Source organism: Dipodomys merriami, unplaced genomic scaffold (assembly GCF_024711535.1).
Source record: "Dipodomys merriami isolate MVZ:Mamm:240054 unplaced genomic scaffold, mDipMer1.0.p SCAF_19, whole genome shotgun sequence".
In the NCBI taxonomy this organism is placed as follows: domain Eukaryota; kingdom Metazoa; phylum Chordata; class Mammalia; order Rodentia; family Heteromyidae; genus Dipodomys; species Dipodomys merriami.
In genome coordinates, this window is record NW_027203270.1 from 8,519,586 (window position 1) to 8,546,433 (window position 26,848).

The window sequence follows — 26,848 nt, forward strand, 5'->3', positions numbered from 1 at the left end:
CAACAAAGGCCTCCTAGGAGAGTGAACAAAGGTAACTCAGTGTTGTGTTGTTTTAGTGGAAGCCAGGGAAAAAATTGAGGAAACTGGTTTACTGGTGGTATGAGGCATGTATATGTCGGAAAGAGAGAATGTGAAAGTATATGTTTGTGTCTTTGTGTGTGTCTGTCTGTGTCTGTGTGTCTCTGGAGAAGACTCCAAATATAGTAAAGAACTGTGAATGCAAAAAATCTTCAACATTGGGCTGGGAAGGTGGCTCAGTGGTAGAGCACTTGCCTTGCATGCCTGAGGCCCTGGGTTCGATTCCTCAGCACCACATAAGCAAAAAGAAAAAAAAAGCCAGAAGTGGTGCTGTGGCTCAAGTGGTAGAGTGCTAGCCTTGAGCTGAAGAGCTGAGGGACAGTGCCCAGGCCCAGAGTTCAGGCCCCACAACTAGACTCAAAAAACAAAAACAAGGGCTGGGAAGGTGGCTCAGTGGTAGAGTGCTTGCCTTGCAAGCATGAGGCCCTGGGTTCGATTCCTCAGCACCACATAAACAGAAAAAGCTGGAAGTGGTGCTGTGGCTCCAGTGGTAGAGTGCTAGCCTTGAGCTGAAGAGATGAGGGACAGCACTCAAGCCCAGAGTTCAGGCCCCATCACCGGCAAAACAAAACAAAACAAAACAAAAACTTCAAAGTTGTGTTAGAGATGAAGCAAGTGATAGAATATGAGCCCACTAGTTATGAAGTTATTAGTAATTTTTCAGGTGGTGGAGCTTGGTGACAGGTGAGTTTTCTTCATCCTTTTCTGTTCAGGAAGCAAAGAAATAGCCTTGTATAGAAAATTCTACCTACCAACTAGCAAGGTTTCCACGGTCAAAGTTTCTAAAATGTGCTGTCTGAGACAACAAGCAATCTTGTCACTGACTCCTTCCTTCCAGTCTTCTTTCTTGTCATGTCCTCAAACTCTGTCCTGCTAGCTGTGGATTCCTCCTACCTGTTTGTGACTTTCTCAAGTACTGACATGTAGGAACTTAGTATTTCATTGTGTCTGATATAGGCAGTGGCTAGACACTTAATATTTGATACCTTTCCTGACCTATGAAGGATTTGACTGCAGTGGATAAGAAAGTGTCCATAATTACATTAAAGAACATTCTGGTAATCATACAGGTGGACAGACTGGCTTGGTGGGGCCTCTGGCCCCCCTGGGGGAGGTCCTAGCTGAGTACTGTGGAATAGGGTAGAGCCTCCGCATGCTAGTTCTTGTATCTGAGCTTGGGAGTAGCTCGTTAAAGATTAAAGGGACTCCCTGGTCCTCCTGGCCCCAGGATGGAGTGATCTCTGCCATGGCGACATCCTTTGTCTCCCAGGAGAGGCCATGGCATACAGTGGGTTTGTGCCTGCAGACATTGCAGTGAGCTGCAGTGGCCAATGAGGTGGTGATAAGTTGACATTTGGGCATTCTCAAGACATATGAGCTCTGCATAATGTCTCCTGGCTTGGATTTCTGGGCAAAACTGTCTCAGAGGGAAGTCAGATGCCTCAACTTTCAACCTGTCCCTCTGGGGGCTGTTTTCTCCTCTGTTTCACTTGACTATTCTGTTGAGTCAAGTGAACTTTAATTTTCACAGTCATAAAAATTCCATTAAATCCCTTGTACTGCATCCGAGGTGTGAAAATGTCTCAGTGTAAGGACTGTGGGTGACAGCTAAAATCCTTCAAAGTAGTTAGGATAATTGTCTCTGGAGGCTTGAAAAAAAAATGGCCCAACAAAACAAATTTACAGTTCAGTACTTTGTTGTTTTTGTGGGTGAGTGGGACCATGTGAGGTATCTGCTCAGTGTGATTAACCCTCCAGGGTCTTTGAAAAAAGACTTAGTTTTTATCCTGAGCAGTGTTTAGGGAATATAACTGTGACCTGCCTTTCAAAGCACAATCCCAGGACTGGCTGTATGGAATCATGGGGGTGATGCTTATTCAAAATTCCGATTCTGTTAATTCAGAGCAGTTGAGGAGCTGGGCTGGAAGACCATCTTTTCAATAAGCACCTTATTGATTAAGTAGCCCTAGAGTTGATTCCTGAGTATCCCAACATTTATATCATCTCTTATGCTTAATTCCTGTGATTTATTAGATGATGTATGTTTGTTTGGCAACCATATTATAGTTCTTAAGAAGGCAGTTTTGTTTGAACTCCAGGCATTGGTGTTTGGCAATTTGGTGTTTGGAATTTGGCAGCGTCCTTTATTTAGTCATCAACATGATGAGACTACTACTGGTCCTTGAAATTTGCGTTTATCAGTCAGTATACTTTCTTAGTAAGAAAAAAGATGTGAATGTAACTAAGATTAATTTTGTTAAGGTTGGAGACATTGCTCAGTTGGTAAGAGGGCTAGCCAGTGAGTGAAAGCATCAGGCACCAAGTCTGAGTTTTGGTTTTAGATTTAAAAAATAAGATTAATTTTATTAAAAGTAAGTGATCAAGATGGGCACTAATGGCTCACACCTGTAATCTCACACCAGGCTGGGATTCGAGGATCATAGTTCAAAGCCAGCCGGATCAGGTAAGTGTGTGAGACTTTTTTTTTGGTCAGTTGTGGGGTTTGAACTCAGTCCTGGGTGCTGTCCCTGCACTTTTCTGCTCAAGACTAGCACTCTACCATTTAGAGGCACAGTTTCACTTCTGGTTTTCTGGTGCATAATTGGAGAAAAGAGTCTCATGGACTCCCCTGCCGGGAATGGCTTTGAACAGCTATCCTCAGGCCTCAGACCACAGGGACCATTACAGATGTGAGCTACTGATGCCCAGCTCCATGAGACTCTTACCTCTTAACTGCCTTGAGCAATCTTGCTTAGGGAAGCTGGCCACTGGTGGCTCAAGCCTGTAATACTAGCTACTCAGAAGGCTGAGATCTGAGGATCGTGGTTCAAAGCCAGCCCAGGCAGGAAAGTCCATGAGACTCTTATCTTAAGTAAACCACTAGAAAACTGGAAGTGGCGTTGTGGCTTAAGAGGTAGAGCACTCACATTGAGCTGAAATGCTGAGGGACAACGCCCAGGCCCAGAGTTCAAGCCCCACGATGGACCAAAAAAACCCCAAAAAACTCATGAACAGTGCGCAGGCCTGAGTTCAAGCCCCATGATCGATTAAAAAAATCAGTGTGTTCATATATCTAAAAAATGCCAAAATTTAACTGAAATGTCAACTTCCAAGTAATTAAATATAAGCTGGTTGTTAAAGCAAAATCAGGCTTGGATGCAGGTTCAAACTGGAGAACCTGGCAGTAAGCTTGAAGCACTGAGTTTAGACCAAATACAGAGCAAGCTGCAGTGGCTGCAATGGCCACTCCCTCCCTGCTTGTTTGCCTTCCAGGGGCTTCTGTGTCTTTGTTAGTTTTCTATGGATTTGGAGGTCTACAGAACTCTGAAAAGTGAATATTTTCCTTTCTCTGTTGATACCTACTTATTTCTATGAACTGTAGCAGGAAAAAAACCCAAAACCCTCCCCCTATGTGGCTTATCAATGGTATTACATAGTTTAAGTAGAACAATGGGTATTTGTAAATTTTATCTATTTTTTTATTTTTATCTATTTGTTTATTTTTCCATTTCAGGGCTTGAACTCAGGCCTGGGTGCTGTCCTTGAGCTGTTTTGCTCAAGTCTAGCACTTAGAGCCACAGTTCCACTTTTGGTTTTCTGGTGGTTAGTTGGCCATTCTTGCCCAGGCTGGCTTTAAACTAAGATCCACAGATCTCAGCCTCCTGAGTAGCTAGGATTACAGGTGTGAGCCATCAGCTCTGATTAATTTTTTCTATTTATATATGTATACATATGTTACATTAAATCTGTTGTAACCACCCAGGAACCCCCTGCCCCCTCCCAATAGCTTTGGGTGTTTAGTTACTTATTTAAATTAATATATTGAAAGAAGTTAATCATAGAGCCTCAGATTCTCTTGTTTGGGATTTTGTTTTTAACTGTATTTTTTTTTGTGTGTCTTTTCTTTTTTGGTACTGGGAATCGAACCCAGGATGTTGCACTTGCTAGGCAAGCGCTTTGCCACTGAGCTACATCCCAGCCCGAGCCTCAGATTCTTATAATTTTCATGTAACCTCACAAACCCTCAAGTGCCTGAAGCCACCAGTTCAAATTCAAACTTCCATCTAAAGGAAGGAATGAGGAGTTTTGGAGAAACTGGTTAAAACTGTCAGAGTCCCAGAGGGACATAAGCTCCAGTATGTCTCCTCACCTGTGTCAAGCAGAGTTCAGATGCTTCTAGTACTGGAGTTGCTTCTCATGTAATTCACATTTTCTTCCTGCCCTGTACTATTTAGAGTTTCTCTTATTTAAAGTTACCAATGTAGAACAAGTTGGAAGCTTTAACAATACCTTGTCATTCTCCCCTTTCCTCCAGGTTCTATACTTGGACCTTAGAGTTGTTTCATATTAGAATGTTTGTGAATTATCATTATCTCCAGAAACATTTTTTTAAAGTGTGGTCTATGTGATAATGGTTGTCAGCTGCTATAAAAAATGCTTTTATCATTTGAAAAGGACTAATTATCACACACTGCAGGGAAACTTTCTTTAAACACAGCCATTTTCTGCATTGGAAACACTGAAGGGGAGAAAAAAGTAGGGAACATTTTATATCTTATAAAAGCCCATAGTGTCTGTCCTCTGCTACTGGAATAATGTCAGCAAGAATTGTGTGTCAGGAAAGAAATAGAATTGAAATAGCATAGTTTCTTTTTTTTTTTGGGTCCGGTCGTGGGGCCTGAACTCTGGGCCTGGGCGCTGTCCCTCAGCTCTTCAGCTCAAGGTGATCACTCTACCACTTGAGCCACAGCGCCACTTCCGGCTTTTTTTCTTTTTGCTTATGTGGTGCTGGGGAATTGAACCCAGGGCCTCATGCATGCAAGGCAAGCTCTCTACCACTGAGCCACCTTTCCAGCCCCTGAAGTAGCATAGTTTTAAAATCCATATTTTGTCTGCATGTACATCTTAATTAACCTAACAGTTTTGAGTGGCAAGCTGGGTTAGCACCTAAATCCTAAATTCATGCTGAGTGCCATCTACCTTGAAAGATGGAGGAGGCTAGTGTGTGCCTTGAATCCCCACCTACGAACTAGCTGATGACAGACTCCTTTGTACAACCAGTATACCTTAATGGGAGAGCAAGAAAGGGTAGGGAATGGTGGGGAGGTAAGGAAGGAAGGAGTGAGGGAGAAAGAAACAGCTGATATATGGGAGGAAACCCTCCCATATTTTGAACAGGGAACAGAGAGGGATCTGAAATGAACTTCAGAACTGCTTTTTGTTTTCCTTTCCTTCCTTCCTTCCTTCCTTTCTTTCTTTTTTGGTCGGTTGTGGGATTTGAACTCTAGGCCTGGGCGCTGTCCCTCAGCTCTTCAGCTCAAGGCTAGCACTCTACCTCTTGAGCCACAGTGCCTCTTCCGGCTTTTTCTGCCTCATGCATGCCAGGCAAGCACTCTACCACTGAGTCACCTTCCCAGCCCTGCTTTTGTTTTCTTTATATAACAGCCATGCTAATTCTAACCTATCAGGATAAATTCAGTAATAACAAATGATTTTTGATGAGCCAATCATTCTCTTTTTTTTCTTTTTGTCAGTCTTGGGGCTTGAACTCTGGGCCTGGATGCTGTTCCTCAGCTCTTCAGCTCAAGGCTAGTGCTCTACCACTTGAGCCACAGTGCCACTTCTGGCTTTTTTCTGTTTATATGGTGCTAAGGAATCGAACCCAGGGACTCAAGCATGTGAGGCAAACACTCTACCACTGAGCCACCTTCACAGCCCAACCACTCATTCTCAAAGTAATCTCCCCAACCCACCCGGTCCTGGGGCTTGAACTCAGGGCTTAGGTGCTGTCCCTGAGCTGCTTTGTGCTCAAGGCTAGTGCTCTACCACTTGACCTACAGCACTACTTCCAGCTTTTTCTAAGTAGTTTATTGGAGATGAGTCTTATGGACTTTGCTGCCCAGGCTGGCTTTGAACAGTCATCTTTAGATCTCAGCTTCCCAAGTAGCTAGGATTATGGTATGAGCCACCAGAATGCTTGGCTTCAGCTGAATTTCTCTCTCTCTCTCTCTCTCTCTCTCTCTCTCTCTCTCTCTTTGGTTGGTGGTGGGGCTTGAACTCTGGGCTTGGGTGCTGTCCCAAGCTCTAGCTCTACCTCTTAAGCCACAGCCCGACTCCCTGAATTTAAAAAAAAAATTTTTTTTTTTGGTCGGTCATGGGGCTTGAACTCTGGGCCTGAGCACTGTCCCTCAGCTCTTCAGCTCAAGGTGAGTGCTCTACCACTTGAACTACAGTGCCACTTCCGGTTTTCTGGTGGGTTATTGGAGATAAGAGTCTCATGGACTTTCCTTCTCCAGGCTGGCTTTGAACCGCGTTCCTCAGATCTCAGCCTCCTGAGTAGCTAGGATTACAGGCGTGAGCTACCGGCACTTGGCCCTTCTTGAATTTTTAAAAGTATCTTGAGGCACTTCTGTCTCAGAGAAGTCAATTGGCTAAGGAAATAGAGAGATCAGAGGAAGCAGAGTGGGGAAAAAAAATCAAAGAGCTTGGTTAGAGCTGACAAAAATGTACCCAGATTCCACCAGCTAGCAATGGTTGGGCCAGTTACTGGATTGAGCCTGGGTATTCTGATTTGTAAATGTGAAGTGACTTTTCTATGGCCCTCCTGGGAAAATCCTCAGAGCAGTGAGCCTGCTACCTGCAGCAATGCGCTCAGAGCCCTTAGACTATGCTCAGATGAAATTTCAGAAACTGGCTATTGGAGCTTTCTGGGTAAGGGTTCCAGGTGTGGCCAAGTTCCTGCAGTGGGGGAATGCAGTTTACCTGCCCCCATCCATCAGCCAATGATTGAAAACAATCTGTGGGGTGCCCCATCTTCCCTAGGTTGCAGTTGATTGTGGTTGGCTCCGGCTGAGTTGTTTGGGAGACAGTCTTGCTAGCGTGAGTCAGCACATCCTGCAGGCTTGGTTGCAGTATTGCTTACCAGAGAGATAGATCCCCAGGCGGCACCGTTCACTCTGTCTGAAAGCCACTGCTGTTGGTTCAGAGACTTCATCTGAATATGGCTCCAGCAACCTCAGCCTGGGCAACTAAAGGCAGCTGGCTCTCCGCCGTGACCGTGTTTTGAAACAAGCAAAATCAGGTAACATGCCAGACTGTTTTCTTTATTCCTATCAGCTAGACTAAGCCCGGGGTAAGCGCTGGGAAAATCCTTAACCTTTAGAAGTGAGCCAAAGCTTATCATTTAGTTTAAAGTAAGCCCATGTTTCTTTTGGGATCTGGCTGTGGCTTAGACCTAATTAAACTATTTATTATATAAAACTTAAGCAAAATTACACAGCTTTATCCACCTTTTGGTCTTTTTTTTCCCTGGTTCTTTTCTGTCTTGTGAGAAAGAGTTTGGTTAAATTAAACTACAGAAGGAAGAGAGGTGATCCCATTTGTTTACCTTCCTAGTAACTGAATACTGAATTGTAGGGAACACTGCCTTACTGTGAGCCTCTGCTCTCTTCCTTTCTCAGGGATCATAAAGAAGCTCTCCTCCTTCTTGATTCTGCTCAGCCTCCTGCCCATCTCCATTGTACTTTTCACTTCTAAACTTTTAAATTATTTTGCTGAAAAGTTAGCATTTATATCGCTAGGCAGGTGAGCTTTCCCTTTCCCCAACGTCAGCTTGTGTTTCCTTCCCAGGTATCTTTGGTGGGCTGTGTTCTCCCACTTCAGATTATTGTACATGTGAACCTTCTCTGAAACCCCTACAATTGATTTTCAGCCCAGGACTCCATTCTACCACAAAGCTGCTTCATACAAAGATTGGATGAGACTCCAACCATAGGGTAGGGATATTGAGAACCCAGGTTTATTGGTACATAGTATGTTCTCAGCAAGGGTAGAGTGAGGAAGAGTCTAAACTGAACTTTCCCAGCTCGGATCCTTTCATACACCTGTTGTTATCTTGGCTTCTGCCCCCGCAGCGTCTTCACTCTTTGCTGCAGATCCCCAGTAAACTGCTTATCCACCCAGTGTCCTCCTTTCATCCGGTCTTACTCTCTTCCTAGCGCTTCACACAGTTGAGCGATTTATCCCCTAGCAGTACTCTTCATTTCTCCTCTCCTGAATTTCTATTAGTTTTTTTTTTTTAACATTCTCTTTTGACAGTCCCATAAGTGTGGAGATGTTCTAAGGTTTTGCCCTCCCCAATGCCTCTAAGGGTCTCAATTAGCTCATACATTCAGCTCTCCTAATTATGTTTTACTGGCCCAGCAGGCTCTCTTAGACTTCAGATCTTGGTTGCTAACCAGACAAATCCTGACTGTTCAGCTTGACACACCTTCAAGGGTGTTCAAAAGACATCTTAAATTCAACTCCTACTTAACTTATTTTGCCTACTGTTTTTTGGCCATCTGCATGTGTTACTGTATGTTTGAACTCCTAATTATATCCACCAAACTTTTCTGCTGATTCTTCTTATGTTCACATCTTGTGTATATGCTAAACCCATGGTTGCTTTTCATTATACTTGAGTACTGCTGGATGTGTGGTTTTTCTTCATTTCTCCACATTGTTGCCTTGATTTACCTGAGATTAAAAAAAACAAGACTTTTTTAAAAAACAATCCAAGGGCTTAGAATTTTGTGAGCACTTTTAGGCAGAGCTTGCACTCCTCAAGTATTACAGAAATGTCTATTCCTAAATCTTAACATTTTGTTTACTTTGCCTTCAGAAATTTGATGTAAACTCCTGGTTCAAACCCTTATCGAATGTACTATACCACTTCACCATAAGTCCTTCTCTGCTCCTATCTTTTGTATATTGTTGCTCAAGTTATCTTCTAAAGGCCATATCTAATCTTTTCATTCTTGGCCTTTTAGGGACCACCGGTTCTCTGTTTGCTACTTAGCTTGATTTGTAAAGTCCTTCAGATTTGACCTTGACCTGCTAACTACTGTAATCCATCTTGTCTCTCTCCTTCATTCAGTTCTCTGCTCTTCACTTTTACTGACTCTATCATTTGCCCCATTCCCTGCTATTTCATGTCCCTTTAGGGCTGTTTTCTTTTTCTTTTTTTTCTTTCTTTTTTTGTGGGGTGTGGTGGGGGGCCAGTCCTGGAGCTTGACATTGGGTCCTGGGCACTGTCCCTGAACTCTTTTGCTCAAGGCTAGCACTATACCACTTTGAGCCACAGTGCCACTTCTGGTTTTCTGGTGGTTCATTGGAGACGTTCCTGCCTGGGATCCTGTGATTCTTAGATCTCAGTATCCTGAATAGCTAGGATTACAGGTGTGAGCCACGAGCACCCAGCTAGGGCTGTCTTTTTGTGTGTGTGCTGGTACTGGGACTTGAACTTAAGTCTTAGGCACTGTCCCTTGGCTTTTTCTGCATAAGGCTGATGCTCTACCACTTGAGCCACTGTTCCATTTCCAGCTTTTTGGTGGTTAATCAGAGGTAAAAGTCTTTTGGATTTATTTGCCCAGGCTAGCTTTGAACTTCATTTCTCAGATCTCAGCCTTCTGAGTGGCTAAGATTATAGGCATGAACCACTGGTGCCTACCTTCAGGATTGTGTCTTTCCCAAGTAGTCCTCTCCTCTGTACCCACCCTCAGGACCCTGCACATGTGAAGTCTTCCTATACCTCCTCAGGTAAAGTTCTTCCTATTTAGACTTCTACAGCTCTTTCTCTTCCACTGGACTGTCAAGTTTCTTGACTGAATCACATCTTTTTTCTGGAAACGGGCACATCAGAGACAGTGACTGATGTGAGTTCTCAGGGTCAAACCACTATTCTTAATGTCTTTATCAGTCTTTGAAATATTAGAAAATCCATACGTCGTTAGATGGATGGTTTTAAATTCCTCCTTGGTGAATTTGAGCCTGTGACTGCTTATCAGGTAACTGTTCTAAATTACTTTGAGGACTTAATGGGCTTGCTGAAATTTTGTCCACCTTTTTTTTTTTTTTTTTTTTTTGTCGGTCGTGGGGCTTGAACTCTGGGCTTGAGCGCTATCCCTCAGCTCTTCAGCTCAAGTAAGTGCTCTACCGCTTGAGCCATACCACCACTTCTGGTTTTCTAGTGTTTTATCGGAGATAAGAGTCTCATGGATTTTCCTGCCTGGGCTGGCTTTGAACCGTGATCCTCAGATATCAGCCTCCTGAGTAGCTAGGATTACAGGCGTGAGCCACCGGTGCCTGGCTTGTCCACCATTTTTATAGTGCTTTACAAAATTATTTCTGCATATCATTTGATTTGTTACCTACAAGAAACCTGTGTTGACTACCCTTTTTTTGGTCAGTCATGCGACTTGAACTCTGGGCCTGGGTGCTATCCCTGCGCTCTTCAGCTCAAGGCTAATGCTCTACCGCTTGAGCCACAGTTCCACTTCCGCTTTTCTAGTGGTTTATTAGAGATAAGAGTCTCTTGGACTTTCCTGTCCCAGCTGGCTTTGAACTGTAATCCTCAGATCTCAGCTTCCTGAGTAGCTAGGATTATAGGTGTGAGTCACCAGCGCCTAGCAAGTAGGCTTTTATTGTCCCTATTTTACCAGTGGTTGTAAAGTTAGTTCTGACATAGAAGCATTTATTTTTGGCAAGACTCAGAAAATATTCTTACTCTGTGTTAAGCAACTGGTTGATCTCTTTGTAGTTAAATATACCCCAAATGGTATATGTTGGGCCTATATAATTGGTGCCTTTTCCCAAAAAGCAAGTGCTGAAGACTGTTTTAAACAAGGCCACTTTAGAAGGAGGTTCTCAGAACTCAGGCTGTCTGACCTATGTAAAGGCTCTAGTTGTGGATTGAGACCTTGATTGTAATTATTGCTGTCCCCACTCCAACTTCTTATCCTGTATGCATATTTTCATTCTCTCTTCCTTCCAGTCAGTCAGTCAGTCAACTCACTCACTCATTCTGACTAGAAATCAAATCCCAGGCCTGGCGTGTACTAGGCAAGTGCTCTACCACACCCCAGCTTCATCAACTATGTACTTCAGTTATCTGGCATTTGTTAAAACCAGCTTTTGTGCTAAAGTGTCAAACCAGGTTGATGAATGAAAAGTGTCAGCACAAAGTGAGTAAGCAGAGTGATAAAGATAGGAAAAATTCTCATAGTAGTACATAATTAATCTTCAGAGTACCTCATAACTTTGGGGGATGTATTTGGAACTGTGTGAAATTATAAAAAGATGAGCCATCAGGGCTAGGAAATAATCTCTGTTAGACATAAGTAATATTTACTTTGGGTACCCTCATACTTAATTTTACCAGTTTTTTTTTTTTTTTTTTTTTTTATGGGTCCAGTCGTGGGGCCTGAACTCTGGGCCTGGGCACTGTCCCTCAGCTCTTCAGCTCAAGGTGAGCGCTCTACCACTTGAGCCACAGCGCCACTTCTGGGTACCCTCATACTTAAGAGGATACTCAAAGATGATTAAAAGATTGAAAAATAGGTCTGGTCAGTATAAGTTTAAAAGGGAAAAAAGGGGAAAGACGTTGGCCTAGAGCAGGAAAAGCTAAAAGGATAGCTTGATTGTCATCTTTAAATGCAAGAAAGTTGCCAGGGGGATTTTGATTGTTTTTCATGAACTTCAAAGATCTTAGAGGAAATATGCTTAAATTGAAGGAGTAATTTTTTTTTTCTTTTTTTTGGGTCCGGTCATGGGGCCTGAACTCTGGGCCTGGGTACTGTCCCTCAGCTCTTCAGCTCAAGGCTAGTGTTCTACCATTTGAGCCACAGCACCACTTTCAGCTTTTTTTCTTTTTGCTTATGTGGTGCTGAGGAATCGAACCCAGGGCCTCATGCATGCAAGGCAAGTGCTCTACCACTGAGCCACCTTCCCAGCCCCTGAAGGAGTAATTTTGATGAGCATGTAGGAAGATTTTTTTTTGGGGGGGGGGCCAGTCATGGGGCTTGAACTCTGGGCCTGGGTGCTATCCCTCAGCTCTTCAGCTCAAGGCTAACATTCTACTACTTCAGCCACAGTGCCACTTCTGGCTTTTTTCTGCTTATGTGGTGCTCAGGAATCGAACTCAGGGCCTCATGCATGAAAGACAAGGACTCTACCACTGAGCCACCTTCCCAGCCCCCAGAGTTTTTGATCATCAAAGTCAGGAAATTTGAATGATTGCTAAGGAAGATTTAGAATTTCCTATAATTCCATTTATTTATTACTGTGGTAATAGCTACCTAAAAGCTTTTGATAGCAGAGGATGATGATCATGCCCATGATCCTCTGGGCTGCTTTGCTCCTTGTAATGATATATGGGCTGGAGATTCCAAGACAGCTTCTCTCACATGTCTAGGTCCTTGTTGCTATCGGCTGGGAAATCTTGGTTCTCCTCTATAAAATCTTATTCCTTTCTTGGCCTCTCATTGTTTATTGAGCCATCTCAGGACATTACAGAGTTGGATGTCTTCAGATCTGGGCCTTGGAGACCTACATGATCACTTTGCCTCATCGTTTTGACTTTTTTTTTTTTGGGGGGGGGGTCCAATCGTGGTCCCTGAACTCTTTGGCCTGGGCTTTGTCCCTCAGCTCTTCAGCTCAAGGCTAGCGCTCTACCACTTGAGCCACAGCGCCACTTCTGGCTTTTTTCTTTTTTCTTATATGGTGCTGAGGAATCGAACCCAGGGCCTCAGGCATGCAAGGCAAACGCTCTACCACTGAGCCACCTTCCCAGCCCCTGCCTCATTTTGGACAGAGTAAGTCACAAACAGCTCAGACTCAACAGGTTGGGATATGGACTTCACCTTGAAGGGTAGAGTTTACATTATTCTGCAGAAAGGATCTGCAATATTGTTGGTATTCAGAATTGCTTCCAACTTTGGAAATAATTTGCTAATTACTTGTAGAAATTTTTCATGAGAGGAGCTGGGAAGGTGGCTCAGTGGTAGAGCGCTTGCCTTGCATGCATGAGGCCCTGGGTTCGATTCCTCAGCACCACATAAGCAAAAAGAAAAAAGCCGGAAGTGGCGCTGTGGCTCAAGTGGTAGAGTGCTAGCCTTGAGCTGAAGAGCTGAGGGACAGCACCCAGGCCCAGAGTTCAGGCCCCACGACTGGACCCAAATAAAAAAAAAAGAAATTTTTCATGAGATACTAATCAATATGTGTTTATTGACTAGGTAGTTGGACATATGATTGCAAATCTAGCTGTGTACCAGTCATCTGGGAGCTTTTTTATAAGCAAAGACTCCTAGGTACCAGACACGTGACTCAGAGTCTCCTGGGAGTATTGATTCAAAACAGACACCCTGTGTCCTTCTGTCAGTGAAATGAGTACAGAATGTGGACAGCTCCATATAGGTGTCTTTAAACAGGCCAGCCAGCCTCTCCTTGGCTCACCCCCCTGCACAGCATGCTGTTCCTGCATCTCATTCAATTAGCACATCCTTAAAACAGCATTTCTTGATGCCTCCCTTCTTTTTTTTTCTCATGGTTTCTGGTACTTTTCCTTCATAGTATGTTTAAATATTTGTGTGATTATTTGACTCATGTGTAGTAGGTAAGAACATGTCCACTTCTCTGTATCTAACGTAGGCCTGCTTCATAAAAGGTACTGAATATTTATTGAATGAACAAATGGTTGATTGACTACATGCATGAATGAAGCAATATTTGGATTTAGTTTCAAAGAGTGGTTTGAATTTTGGATAGGTGGAGCAAATGAATGAGAAATCTGTTGTTCTGAAGTGGAAAGCACATATCATATTGCTTGTTTAATTTCAGGATTGGAGAAACTGGTTTGGAAAAAGTTGAAGGGTTTACTTTTAAATGTACTTACTGTGCTAAATTTGAGGTTTGAGATACAGAGTAGGCATTTAGAGATGAAGGACTGAAACTGAAGGGTGAGACGGTTGCCAGATACTGAGATTTCAGTTACCTGACCATATACTATGGGATCCATTATACAGTAAGACCCCCACTGTGTGTTAGACAGTTACAGAGCTGGACGAATGTTCCAGCGAGAAAAGTAACCACAGCATGTAGTTTGAAGGCAATAAATTACTATTTTCAAGTAATTGAAAGGCAGTGGTGGAAAGCTAGAGTGAAGTAAATGAGGAGGATAACATCTTGAGGTAAGTGTGGAGCCAGGCAGAACCCATATCACTTGGGGCCTTTGTGAGCCAGATAGGAACTGGCCTGAACTTGACTCAAATGCAGGATGCAGTCAGACACCAGTGGCTCACACCTGTAATTGTAGCTACTCAGAAGATCTGGGGATTGAAGTTTGAAGCCAGCCCAGGCAGAATAATGTGAGACTCTTATTTCCAATTTAATCAACAAAATTCTGGGAGTGGAGCTGTGGATAACGTAGTAGAGCACCAGCCTTGATAAAAAAAAGCTCCAGGACAGTGCCTAGGCTCTAAGTTCTAGCCCTGGTACCAGCACAAAAAAAGTCATCCGCATTTTCTATAATACTCAGGAATCGAGAAGTAAATAAATAAATCTGGAAGGAACTTCTGTGCAAAGATGTTGGGTTTCAGTAGGTTGTATTTTAAGTTGTGTTTGAAATTCATTCTTGTGATAAACATTGTGATCCTGTGAGATGCAAGGTATATTGGCATAAGAGGGAAAATGTAGAAACCTAGATGGTTAGAAAGTGGGATAAGGTGCTTCACCTTACTTGACAGCCGGGGATTTGGGAGTGGTGGAGGGTGGGGAAGTATCTGAAAACATGCATATTGGCTTGTAGATTGGGTGGGGGGTTGTTCAGTAGGGCTGCTCTGCAGGGTAGCAGTCTGGTTTCTCCAGAAGGTCCCTTAGAATTCTGGTTGCTATGTCTAAGTTGGTCGATCAATCTTCTGGAGACAGGATTTTATTTGGACCTGAAAGGTTGAGCTCAGAACAGTACACCAATTTATCATGAAATAACTGTAATTAATTAATTAAGGAAGCAGTGGAGATTGAACTCAAAGCCTTGTGCATGTTGAGCAGGCACTCTACCATTTAAAGCTATTTCTCCAGACCCAATTAATTATTTTAGAGCGAAGAATTCTTTTTAGCAGGATTCTAGATTTTGCTAGGATATTGCCTTCAATTTTAAGAGATCTGGGAAATCGAATTTATAAATATAAATATCAGTCTTGTTTGGTGAGCACAGAATAAGTAATAAGATAGGATGGTTTGGGAGAATATAGTTACAAAAAAAGCTAACAATATTGATTGCTTTTACTGTATGACTGATATTATACAATTCTGTGTGTCCAGTAGACCATTTAATCATCCTTCAATGTAGGCACATTAATCCTTAATTCACAAGTGAGAAAACTAAGATACTATTCAAATTGGTAAGGGGCAACTGAGATTTGAGCATATACCGCAGCTGCTATCATTCTGTTTCCATTTACGCTCCATGAAATAACCCTGTTGTACCACAGAGAAAATGATGTGTTGACTAGTGACAGAATTTTTCTGCCTTGGACAGCTCTGAGGTAAAAATGGGCCTATTTTTTTTTTCTAGATATGTATTTGTTGACCACTCATTTGATGTGGTCACATCAAATGTGGCCCCTTCTTTTTTTTTTTTTTTTTTGTGTTCGGTTGTGGGGCCTGAACTCTGGGCCTGGACACTGTCCCTCAGCTCTTCAGCTCAAGGCTAGCTCTCTACCACTTGAGCCACAGCGCCACTTCCGGCTTTTTCTTTTTTGCTTATGTGGTGCTGAGGAATCGAACCCAGGGCCTCAAGCATGCAAGGCAAGCGCTCTACCACTGAGCCACCTTCCCAGCCCCCCCTTCTTTTTTTTTAAACTCAGATCTTGGTGCTTGCCAAGTAGGCGACTCTACCTCTTGAGCCATGCCTCCAGCCATCACATTCTTTAAATACATTAATACCATCAAACAAGCCTTTTATTGTTGTCTTTCTTTTGGGCCGCAATGGGACTTGAATGCAGGTCCTGGGTGCTTTTTCACTTTACCACTTGAGCCACAGTTCCAGCTTTTTGCTGGTTAATTGGAGATAAGAGTCTCATGGACTTGTCCTGCTCTGGCTGGCTTCAAATCATGATTGTCAGATCTCAGCCTTCTGAGTAGCTAGGATCACAGATGTGAGCCATTGGGCCCTGGCTTACTTTTTTCAAAAATTAATAAGATCATCTAAGCCTATTGCCATCTTCTTGTTTTTTTTTTGTTTTTTTTGTAGGTTTTTTTGGTGGTACCAAAGTTTGAACTCAGGGCCTAGTGCTTGCTAGGCAGGCACTATACTACTTGAGCTACACTTCTATTACTCCTTGCTTTTGATTTGGAAGATATTGTCTCTTTGGAGAGTCTACATTGATTTTTATTTATTTGTTTAATTTTATGGGTCAAGGTTTTTAGTTTTCCTTTAGCTTCTAGCTCATCGACTTTTCCCTTCCCACCTCCTCTTTCACAGGATTTAAATTAAGATTCTCTTGCTGACTTCTGAACTCTTACTCTGGCTTCAGTCCATCTAACTAGTTTAGCCATGGTTCTCTAGGCTCTACCATTTCTTCCTTCATGCTTGCCTCTTTCTCAGATCAAATTCAGTTCCTTGCTATGCTCTTAATGTCCTTGACTTCCTCCTGGGGACTTTTGTTTCTGTTTTGTTTCTGCTTAGAATATCTATCTTCCCTTGAAGCCTTCTTTGTCTGACTCATCACTGGAAGTACTAATCACCTTCTCTGAGTTTTCTAGGAGAGGATTTCTCTTTTATGTCTCCTTTATGACAGAGTACACTTTCTGCTGTGCATTTCAGTGGTTTGCATGTGTGCCTTTATGCCTCCTAGATCGTCACTTCATTGAGTAGATCTGTGTGGTTGACCTTTGTCATTTCCCCTAGTGATTCATTCAGTTCCCTGTATATAGTAGGCATCCAGTGTCTGCCAGATGAATGAATAAATGAATTTCAGGTTTAAGGTTCTCACTAATTTGTTTTTCTTCTTCCCCTCCCATTCCCTTTTCCTTCCTCTCTGTTGAACTGACTGCTTTGTCTTGCGTGGTCTCTGGCTTGGCTTCACCACTCCCAAAGCTCATCTAGAATTTAGCCTCATTTTTTCCCCATTAACAGTCGTTGTTGGGTGTGCCACATACCACTGGTTAGATTTCCTCCATCCTCCTGCATTTCTAACTAGCCTGACAACTGAGTGGTGATTACATTAGATCTTAATAAAAAGAGCATGTATGAAGAACAGTCCTTAAGGTTAATCAGTGTATTACTTTCAGGCAGGAAAATTTCTGACCCATGTTTCAAGGGAAAGGGAAGAAAAAAAATCTTTGGGCATTAGATCAAGGCATGTAAGATTCATACAATGAGATGTGTGAGATGTCAGAGGCATTTTATTTAACCAAAGAAATCATGCAGGAAGCCACAGGAACTTCCGCTGACTGCTAATATTGAATCTCTCAATTTTTTTTCCTACAGCTGGAAGAAACATTAGATTACTTAGACCAACCCTACTACTTTCCAGATGAGGAAGCAGACGCGAAGAGGCTAAATGTCTTGTTGCCCAGGGTTTACTCCTAGTTCTCACTGTGGTCTGGAAACCACCAACTCTTTTGAGAGTGGCAGAAGTTAGGCCTGATGCAGAGACTTTTTACACGCCCCCTGTAATGCTGCTGAGGGCTGCTGTAGTCCTGAACAGTAGACCGTCTGGGTGGTTGATAGAAGCTGAATTCAAGGCAGTGCACAACATGGGAGCCTTGGAACAGTCCCAGTCACTCCCTTCTGGAGTGAGGACCTCTGCTGTAGTGGGGAACAGCTGACAGAAATCTTTTTTTCCACACTTGAAAAAGAGCCAGGGTTTAACTATAAAAACATTTGTGGTTCTTTTTCCCAGCTTTCATATTCCAACTTTTGTTTCAGATTTCATTGTTTTAAACCTCAGCACTATTTATGTTAAGTTCTTATTGCTTACTGTAAGCCAGATGTTGATATGAAGCATGAGACATCCAGAAAATGTCTGAAGAGATTTATGATTGTGTCTGTTGTTTGTTAGGCGAATCTTTGACCTGACTCAAAGAGAAATGGGTCTTACTGTCAGTGTACTACTGTCCAGTGAGCCCATTGTCAGCAGATAATGAAAGGTTACCTGTTTGTTGAAACAGGTTGACCTCTAGCACTGTTGGCTCAGAGGGAGCAGTAGTGTAGAGATCAGCCAGCCCTAAATAGGAAGTGGATACAAACAGGATATGTTTGTCTTTGCTCTAACTGTGTGACTATGTTTTGAAACTTGGTATAGTTAAAGAGTCAAGACTTGGCCAAGTGCTTGTGGTTCTTGCCTGTAATCCTAGCTACACAGGAGGCTGAGATTTGAGGATTGCAGTTCAATGCCAGCCTGGGCAGGAAAGTCTGTGAGACTCTTATCTCCAATTAACGACTAGAAAACTGGAAGTGGACTGTGGATCAGAGTGGTAGAGCACTAGCCCTGAGCAAAAGAGCTCAGGGACAGTGCCTAGGGCCTGTGTTCAAGCCTTACTACTGACAACAACAACAACAACAACAAAACCCAAGACTTACTAGCCCCATGTGGTGGTTCATCACTGTATTCCCTGCAGTTATGTTTGAGCTACATAGCAGATTTGAAGCCATGCCTTCTAATATTTGAACTTGCCTGAAGCAGTCTGTTTCTGGTTTGAAAAGAAGCTAACTAATTCTATATTCCCTTTGCCTATGTACATATTCACATCTTTCTTCTGAGGACCAGGCATGGTGGCTTTCCCTACCTTACCCCATATTGCATTGCATCCCTATGGATTATAAATGAAAATGCTGAACTGACTTTACTCTGTTACTTTTGGTAGGAGTAGGATTCAATCTGTGCTTAGTTATTTTTTAAAATAACAAACTGCAAGGCTGTAATTCAGCAGCCTTAAGTAACAGGTTCTGTTGGTTGAGTTTCAGGATTTCTAGCACACCTTTGAGTGTTTTGTGACCATGCTAGTTTGCAAATTACTCTGGAGCCATTGTGCAGGTTTTTTGTTTGTTTTTGAATTGGAATTTTCCTTGGGTACTAGAAGCTGGATCTAAAGCTAGCTGCTCAATTGTTTCATCCCTTGGCAAATCTCTAGAGAGGCGATTAAACAATTTGCTTGGGGTCACTCAGCTGGTAAACGATCTCAGCAGCCCCTGTTTTTTGAGCTCCCCCTTCTTTGCTTCCAACTGTGCAGTTTGCTTTATTACCTTCATTAGGGGACCAGATTGGCTGTGGGGTGACCACCTGCAAGGAGTCACCTTGGGCTCTTTGTAGATTATTACAACCTCTTGAGTTATTTTCAAACCAGCCCATTCTGCTGTCTTGAAACTGTAATAGGCCCTTGGCTAGGGGGAGGGCGTGCTAAGAAGAGGGAGGTAGATGGAAAAAGGAATGGTGGATAAATATAGCCATAATACTCAGTGCACATACCTGAAAATGGAACTAATTGAAAGTTCAGAAGGTGGGTAGGGATGAGATAGATGGAATGAGGGAAGAATGATGAAGGGGGTGACTGATCAAGATGCACTATACTTATATTATAAATGGACATGTTAAATTGAAAACTCATGTACAACTATGTGACAATAATAATTTTAAAAAAGCTGAAGTGACCCATAATGTGCCACAGATGAAGTTGTTGATAATGTTTTGTTTTTTTTTTTTTAAATTGCATTTCTATCCCAGCCACACTGCAAAGACTGTGTATCCTGCCACTGTGTGTGGTTCCAGGGGCAAATGGGTAAAAGAGGAAATGGGTGGGGAAAGGGGTACATCTCCTGGGGGTGGTCCAGTGGCTTTGCAAGTGACAGTAGTGAGAAGAGCATTCCCTCCTGATTTAGCACAGGTGTCTTTGTCTTCTTTCTTTAATACTATGGGTGGGGGTGGAGGACTGAATGGGAGATGTGTTTTGTGGATGGATAAAGATATGGAAGGAACCCAAAGACCAGATTAAACTCCTGTGTTCTTTGCAAGGAGAGAACATTATAGTAATACAAAGTCATTCTTTGGGTTTTCTTTTATTTTTTCATGGCACTGGGTGAATGAGAAATATCCCTTCATTTCTGTTTCTTGGGATGGACATTAAGCAGTATTGCATCCTGGCAGGAGCAGAAAACATCACAGAAAGTCAGTGTAATGTTCAGATTGAGATCAGACGTCAAAGCAGGCTAAAGGTTTGTGGAGGAAGAGGATGCTTTGTCTGAACCCATCACATTTACCGGGTTGGGTGCATGGTGGGTAGGAGCAGAAGTGGGTCTGTTCATTCTTCTCTCTCTCTGGCTAGGAAGAAGATTTGAAGCGTTAAGGGAGAAATTCTAAATTGGATGACTGCAGTGGAGGAAGATGGCAAAATTGAAACTCTTTAGTATTGGGGTAGAATTGGGAAGAAACTTAAAAGCCTGGGCTGCAGTGAGGATAAACCACTCTGTGCACCTGAGAGGTTTTTCAAGAGATTAATAGAGGGAGGTGCTGGAGATGTGGCACAGTGGTAGAGTGGCTTCATGGGGCCAGGGCTCAAGCCTCAACACAGAAAAAAAGAATCATACATAGTTTAGAGTTGATGGCAAAGACATGGGGTCATTCAGTTATTGGTGAAAGGACTGATCCTGATTAACAGTATTGACATGTCTAAAGAAAGGGGGAAAAGCAGATATAGGACGGAAAGCACTGTGGAATAGAGCAGATCTGATTAGTCGCTGAATCTTGAAATTGGGCCCAGTAGTTTGTGCCTATAATCCATCTGCTACTTAGGAAGCCGAGATCGGAAGTTCACAGTTTGAAGCCAACCCTGGGCAGAGAAGGCTGAAAGGCTGAGAAACACTTTATCTCCAATTAATCAGCAAAAGCAAGCTGGATTGCAAGCATGTCAAGTGGTAGAATGCCAGTTGTAAGCAGGAAAACAGAGCAGAGTACAAGTTTAAGTCTTGGTACTAGCAACCCCCTCTACCCCCCCCCCCAAAAAAAACAACAACAACAAAAAAAAACTCCAAAACAAAACTGGGTTCTGGTGGCTCATAAAAGATCTTGAGAGTTGCGGTTCTAGGCCAACCCAGGCAGAAAAGTTCACTAGGTTCTACCTCCAAATTAACCAGCAAAGAGCTAGGTTGGAGGTGTGGCTCAAGTGATAGACTCGCAAGCAAGCCCAGTGAGTACAAAGCCCTAAGTTCAAACACCAGTACTTCTGAAATAATAATAATAATAACAATAATAATAATAATAATTAATAATTGTAACTTTTTTGTGTGTTGGTTGTGGGGCTTGAACTCTGGGCCTGGGCACTGTCCCTTAGCTCTTCAGCTCAAGGCAAGCACTATACCATTTGAGCTACAATGCCACTTCCGGTTTTCTGGTAGTTAATTGGAGATAAGAGTCGCACCAACATTCTTGCCCCAGCTGGATTTAAACAGTGATCCTCAGATCTTAGCTTTTGAGTTGCTAGGATTACAGGTGTGAGCCACCTGTGCACTGCTAATAGTAACTTTCTTTATAGCCAACTTTTACTGAGTATCCATTTTGTATTAGGCTCTGGGTAAATGTTTAATGCATTGCTTTAATCCTTTCAATTATCACTTCAACATAGCAGGTTCCATTGTTTTGAGGAAATTATGGGTGAAAGGTTAAGTAAGGGCAGGATCTATGCTTGGACATGGTAACTTTTGGGCAGTCTGCTTTGGAAAGGCAATTGCATCATTTTGATCCTAGATGGAATTTCTGTCTTGAAGTGCTTGCTGCCTTGTCCCAGGGCATAGTTCTAGAAACCCTCTCCTCTGGTCGTTGACTTCGGTTTTTGAAAATCCTGGCTGCCCGTCAGTCAGTTCCTGTGATACTATCATAATATGTGACAGCACCTTCATCTGACAGAAGGTTTAGAAAAGCTTATCTGATGAATCCTGCTTCCTGCACAGAGAGGCCACAGCCTCTGTATCCCGATGAGCTTCATCATCAATTAGGGTGGAAGAAGGATCCTACAGTAATTAAACTGTGGCCCGTTTATTCTGTTCTCAGCATTGTTCAAAGACTTTACTCTGAACTGCTTTCTTTCCCTGATTGACTTGCCCTTTGGGGCAGAATGCCTGGGCTGAAATGAATGTGTAGGTTTTTCTGCTGCAACATTCAATCTGTCATCTCTCCTAAACGCCACACTAGGAAGCAGCCATTTAATTGTTCAGACCCCGGGGGTGATATTTTGGCATGGCTCCATTGGTTAGAATTACTTTTCCCTGAACTTCACAGCAGATGCTGAGATCCCTCTGCAGATATTTGTCATCCACTAGTTGAAACCAGGGAGTTTCCAAGAACATTTATAACTCGTGATTATTATGTATGTTTTTCAGTTGTTTACAACAGTTCCCACTTCAAGAAGAGAGCTCACGGACTGCTCGTGGGAAGTACGGTCTCCCTTCTGTCCCTCTTTATTCAGATTGCCAATCTGAGTGCTTATCACCCCAGGACCGTCTGGTGTCCTATTGCTCATGTCCTTGTGTTGCTTGTCCTCCTACCTTGCTTGGACTGTGAGTCAGGAATGATAGACCTGGGTGTATTTGGTACTGGTCGGCTTCTCTGATTGCATACTTGTTTCCATGTTTTTCTCTGCCGTTCCCATTGTAGCACCATTGCAGTACCACACAAAGGACTGGGGAGGCACGAAGCCTCTGCCTTTCTTGTAGGGAAATAGCTGGAAGCTATTAGTTCTTCCAGGCTCTGCTTGTGCTGGTTCTCTGCTGCTCTAGTAACTGACAGCTTGAACATTTTTCAGTACTTTTTAGAAGATCAATCTGTTACTGTGCTTTTCTTGTTGTCCCAGTAATCTTAAGACATTTTAAGAATTAACTTCGGCATGCCTTAGGTAGACATTTTACTTCTAGATCTTTTCCATAAAGGCACTACTGTGGTTATATGTACTTAAAATCCTTAATTTGCTGATCATTGGAATCATAATTGTGGAGCTTGTGAGTGTGAATTTCCTTTTCTAAAGCTCTATTGTTACCATAGTTAATAATTCAATGAGTAAGTGGCATTTATACTCCTGGCAGTATGGCGAGAATGGAGCTGTGAAATGGACTCACTCATTTCCCGTCTCACCCTCCACACCTGTGTAACTATGGAGAAATATACTTTCAGAAGAATGTATTGATTGTGAGCCAATGAGTGAGACATAGTCCATGTTCTTTCCCCAGAAGGTGGTCACCATGAGTTGTAGGCCTCTTTTTTGGGGGGTTGGGGGGAGTCTGGTCGTGGGCCTGAACTCTGGGCCTGGGCGCTGTCCCTCAGCTCTTCAGCTCAAGGCTAACGCTCTACCACTTGAGCCACAGTGCCACTTCTGGCTTTTTTCTTTTTGCTTATGTGGTGCTGAGGAATCGAACCCAGGGCCACAAGCATGCAAGGCAAGTGCTCTACCACTGAGCCACCTTCCCAGCCCAGTTGTAGGCCTCTTGATGCCAGTACTGGGGCTTGAACTAGGCCTTGCAATCTCGTTTGGCTTTTTCACTCAAGGCTGACCGCTCTACCACTTGAGCGGTAATTTTACTGGGTAATTGTAGATAATCCCATGGGCATTTCTTTCCAGGTTGGCTTTGAACCACAATCTTCAAATCTCAGCCTCCTGAGTCGCTAGGATCACTATTTTGTGATCCACTGGTGCCCAACTTGCCTGCTTTCCCCCCCTGGCTGTTGGGTAGTGCTGGCAGAAGTGAGTTGGAGGCCCAGGTATGAAGATGCTGCTCTGGCAGGTTTCCCCCAGGAAGAAAATGATACATAAAGGGGTGAAACAGTGGTCTAGGCTGTCAATTCTTGAGGGAGATTACTTTTTTTTTTTGGGTCTACCACTTGAGCCACAGTGCCACTTCCGGCTTTTTTCTTTTTTCTTTTTTTTTGGTTGGTCATGGGGCTTGAACTCTGGGCCTGGGCGCTGTCCCTCAGCTCTTCAGCTCAAGGCGAGCGTTCTACCACTTGAGCTACAGCGCCACTTCCGGTTTTCTGGTGGTTTATTGGAGATAGGAGTCTCACGGTCTCTCCTGCCCGGGCTGGTTTTGAACCATGATCCTCAGATCTCAGCCTCCTGAGTAGCTAGGATTACAGGCATGAGCCACCAGCGCCCGGCTCCGGCTTTTTTCTTTTTGCTTATGTGGTGCTGAAGAATCGAAACCAGGGCCTCAGGCATGCAAGGCAAGCGCTCTACCACTGAGCCACCTTCCCAGCCCTTGAAGGAGATTCCTAATGCCAAAATAAGCTGGACATTTGAGGGCCTGCAAGAACAATTGGGGTGGCTCAATCTGAAAGCAAGGAGAAGAAAGTTGTGAGCCCAGGGATTGATAACTGCCCCTCTCAACTAGAACAGAGATGGGCAAGAATAGAAACTGAAATGCATCCTTGGTATTAAAGGCTTTGACTTTAGGAAATTGAGTGTCTATACCACTAGTACCCTGACATTGTGGAAAGTAGGAGTCAAGTTCTCTACTAAATGTTGTCCTTTTTTCAAGTGTTAAGTGTTAAACATTGGCTTGGTAAGTAGGTCCCCTTCTTGGTGTTGTCTGAAGCAGGCAGGGATTTGTAGACATGTTGGTGGCTTCCACTGTCCTCTCTTCTAGGAAGCCTTGGATGACTATGCTAAATGTGGTTAGTGTAATGGTGCAAACACCCCTACTTCCTGTAGAACCTCAAATTAGTCAAAAAGTTGGAGGCACATCTGTTAGCCCCCTAGCTGTGTGACTGATCTGTACCTTAGGGCCCAGTTTCTGCATTCATCAAATGAGCTTTTTATTTCTAGTGTTTGTAAGATTAAATGAGATAGGTGCAGGCCAACTCATTTGTCACATTAGGTGTTTTACAAAATGTTCTTTTAAACAAATATAATTTTAGCAGGGCACCAGTGGCTCATGCCTGTAATTCTAGCTATTCAGGAGGCTGAGATCTAAGGATGCAGATCGAAGCCAGCCTGGGCAGGAAAGTCCCTAACACTTGTATCTCCAATAAACTACTCAGAAAAAGCTGGAGGTGGCACTGAGGCACAAATGGTAGAGCACTAGCCTTGAGCAAAAGAAGTTCAGGGACAGCGCCCAGGCCCAGAATTCCAGCCCAAGGAACAGCAAAAAATGGACTAAATAAAATTAAAAAAAAATCTATGGATCAATCTACCTGTCTATATTATTAAGATATATACAGAAAGATGTCTGTGTGCAAGTAGGCTCAAAACTGGTTTGGAACAAAGCAGTAATCTTCATTAACCCCACACCTTATTGTGCTTCCCATTTACTGCCTGTCTAGTGCTACCCTCTGTTCTCTATGGAAAACTGGAAGGCCCAGTAAAGGTGTGATGTCTTCACCATGAGCACCTCTGTGGCCAGTCTGTGAGGGGGAAGTTTATTCTTGTTGATCTGAAGCTCAGAGGCAACTTTCTCAGGTACATTCACTCTGTATGAAAACCAGGATTTAAGTCAAGTCTCATGGATTTTAAAGCAAGTTAAAAAATGTGGGGACTCCACCCCCCAAACTATTTAGTCTTCTAAAAATGTATCTCTCAAAACTCTCATCTAGGAAATATGTATTACCCACATGCAGTGGACTGCCTTGGAGGACAGAACGTGTTTGGATTTAAAGAACTTGAAAGTATTTTTTTTTCCCCTGCTGAATTCCAGTTCTGTGAAACAGCTCTTGTTTATGTACAGCTCATTCACCTCATGAGCATGCTGTCGATTCTGAGTCTTGGGTTCTGAAATTCCACTCTATGATTTAGATATTCCGAATTCTTTATTCTGAAGCAAATATTCCAAGAGAATCTCAGTGTCAGAACATGCCAGTTGTCCCCATGCCAACACCTGAGACCAGTTGGTGATTGGGCTCACTCTGCAGGTTGCTTACTTACAGGGCAAATCATTGTGGTGTCACCAGCATTTTAAATCCTCCCAGTTCAGGGTGACGCCTGAAGCAAGTTTACTGGAAAGTTCTACTTGCAACCCTGAGATTTTGTTTTAAATTTAACGATTTCTAAGTTCAACTATCCTGCACAAGTGAACAACTTATTTTTAAAGCAAGCAGCCTTCTAAGTTGAGAGATGATTTTAAATCTAAGGTGAGTTCTTAGGAAACAAGTGATTATCACTTAGGTGGTGTAATCAGCTGTGCCCAACCCTGCCTCACACAACCCCAAGGTGACCAGAGGAAAGACATCAGGCTGTTTAGCTCACTGTTGCTGTGAAACCCATAGGTGATGGCCATTTTAGAACTGTAATTTACAGTTTAATAACTTAATGTACTGTCCATCAAATATTTACTTTTGTGCTCATGTGTTCTACAATAGCTCTTAGAGATATATAGGATTTTTATTTCATAGCTAATGAAGCTAAGGATCCTGAAGTTTAGAATAATTTATCCTAGTGCCTCCTGGGATTAGACTCAATTAAGTTCAGTGCGCAACTTCAGCAGTTTATCCCAGATGCTTAGCATGTTTTCCTGCTCTTTTGAGGTTATACTTTTCTTCTTTTTTTCTCTGCTTTCTACCTTTTCATGTCCCATTTAATTTCAAAAGATCACTGTAATTCTTTCAAGATACATACTCCAAATAAATAAAATGCACTGTAGTTTAAAAAAAAAAAATATTTACTTTTGTGTGTGTTTGTGTGCCGGTCCTGGGGCTTGAACTCAGAGCCTGAGCACTGTCCCTGAGCATTCTTTGCTCAAGGCTGGCGCTCTACCATTTGAGCCACAGCTCCACTTTCATCTTTTTGGTGGTTGAGATAAGAAACTCATGGACTTTCCTTCCTGGACTGGCTTTGAACTGTGATCCTCAGATCTCAGCTTCCTGAGTAGCCACCAGCAATGGGCCCCAAATACTTAGAATTGATTAGTATGTTGCTTTCCATCACTACTCACCCTCCAACATGGTCTTATCTTTCATATAGGTGAGGAGAAAAACTC

At 43.0% G+C, this 26,848-nt stretch overlaps 1 protein-coding gene across 12 annotated transcripts in view; it reads left to right on the plus strand.

Moving 5' to 3' along the window:
• The window catches only part of Rffl (ring finger and FYVE like domain containing E3 ubiquitin protein ligase), an 88,947-nt gene that overhangs the window by 31,998 nt on the left and 30,101 nt on the right, over nucleotides 1-26,848 (plus strand). For 2 of the 12 annotated variants that reach the window (XM_070027204.1, XM_070027211.1), the window contains exon 1: nucleotides 25,718-26,003. The exons of 8 other annotated variants lie outside the window; for them this stretch is intronic. The gene's annotated coding sequence lies outside the window, so the exon portion shown is untranslated. Of the gene's footprint in view, nucleotides 1-7,020; nucleotides 7,160-24,992; nucleotides 25,336-25,717; nucleotides 26,004-26,848 lie in introns of those variants that run through there. 2 more of the 12 variants (XM_070027209.1, XM_070027205.1) reach the window with 2 other exon arrangements.